Raw genomic sequence first — 1,818 nt, forward strand, 5'->3', positions numbered from 1 at the left:
GTTATGACTTTGGATAGATTGGCCCCTCAAGCTTAGCTTTGTTATGACTTTGGATAGATTGGCCCCTGAACCTTGACCCTTCCAAGGTTCTGTTCAGGATTTGGCTCTGTAATATAACCCTCTATGAATCCCTTTCCTCTGCTGGGGGAAAGTGCAGGCAGGGCAGGGTCATTTGTTGAGCTGTGTATTCCCATGGCCTCCTGGCAGAGGCAAGTAGGCTTTGCATTTTCTTACCCGAGGGGACATTTATGGCCAAACCAAAGCAGAAGTTGCCATCAATAGCCATCTCTACCTTTTGACTTTCCTTTTCTCAAAGCTGGAAGCCTGCGAAAGGGAGCGGTGATGCTGAGTCCTTGAGTGAGGCCGGAAGGGGACTGATGATGACAGGAAGGGAGACAGACTGGGGTGGGGGAGGAAGATTCTCATGAGTCCCCTCCTCACTAGGAAGGGAAAAGAGGCCCAGGGATCCCACAAGGAGAACTCTAGGAGGTGGCCAGGGCTCTGCAGAGGTGGCACCATGACAAGGTCACGTGGGCTTGGGCAGTGAGTCCCTCGGCAGCCACGGTCACAAGTCAGGCCCTGGTGAGATCTGGGAGGGGGAGAAGACCCCGAACAGCAAAGTGGACTTTCTTACCAGTGCGGGATGAACTCTGTGCGGAGTAAAGATTTAGTGGAAATAAAGTGGGACTCAACCACACCTGAGTTTGCGGACTGGGCTTCAGCTACTCCACACACCAAGCCCTTGTGCTCTGTGGGGCTGCCCTTGTGGGTCCTTTCGACCCTCATGTCTCTGGCCCGAGTGCTGTAGGTCCTGGTGTTATCAGCCTTGCACGGAAGGACGTTGTGAGTATGGAAGTCTCTCTAGCTGGGAAGGGGGACTCCTCCACAGACTCACATTTATGTCAATGAAGGGAAGGTGGGTGAGGAGTGGTAGGGACCTGTGCCTGGCTTGAGAATGGGGAGGTTTGCCTCCAGCAATGATGCCACCCAGCTGTTCTTTGGAAGCCTGGGGGAGCCCTGTCACACTCACTCCCTGCCACTGGCTGGCGCTCCAAGAGGCGTGGGCTCTGCTCTTCCAGGGTGGCCTCAGCGCTCGTCACCCCATCTTTCTTCCTGCCACACATCCCTGTCATCCTGTGATTATGAGGCATTGTGGGAAGGTGGTGAGACGAGTGGCTCTCCCTTCTTCTGCTCTTCCCTCCTTTCTCTGCCCAGCCCTCTCCCCGTCCTGTCTCTGGGCCTGTCCTCACCCCACCTTGTCCTGAGCCAGGCACTGCATGAAGGGTGGAGACGAGTGGATTCTCTTCCTTCCTTCTCTGAACGCAGCTCCTCTGTGGGCCCACGATTAACCTTTCCAGTTCTGGCAGTTCCAGACCATCTCCCACAGACTCCCAGGTCACACAGAGGGAGGAGTCAGATGGCTGTCTGTGGCCCTTGAGGCTGGCCCTGCTTATCTTGAAGTATAGTCCTCAGTGTGGACCCTCCTGTGGGACCCCTGAGCCTGTCCCCCTCCTCCCTGGCTCTGCCACCTGGAATCAAAGCAGCATCAGAGAGAGGGGCTGCTTCCCCCAGACTTCCCCGAGTTCTCCATGGGGAATGTGACCACATCAACGCAAAGCAAAGTCATTTTCCTGTTTCCTTCTGTGACAACTTAATATCATACATGGTTCATCAAGATGCAGAAACGGAAATCTACCACCACATCAAGTAACCCGGGCCCCTCTCCCAACATCTGGCACCCACAGACACCTGCTGACAGCAACACAGAGTAAGGGGTGAATCCCAGCCATGGGCTGCCAAAGCCCGTGGAGCAGGCAG

Source organism: Rhinopithecus bieti, unplaced genomic scaffold (genome assembly GCF_001698545.2).
Source record: "Rhinopithecus bieti isolate Rb0 unplaced genomic scaffold, ASM169854v2 scaffold_31548, whole genome shotgun sequence".
In the NCBI taxonomy this organism is placed as follows: domain Eukaryota; kingdom Metazoa; phylum Chordata; class Mammalia; order Primates; family Cercopithecidae; genus Rhinopithecus; species Rhinopithecus bieti.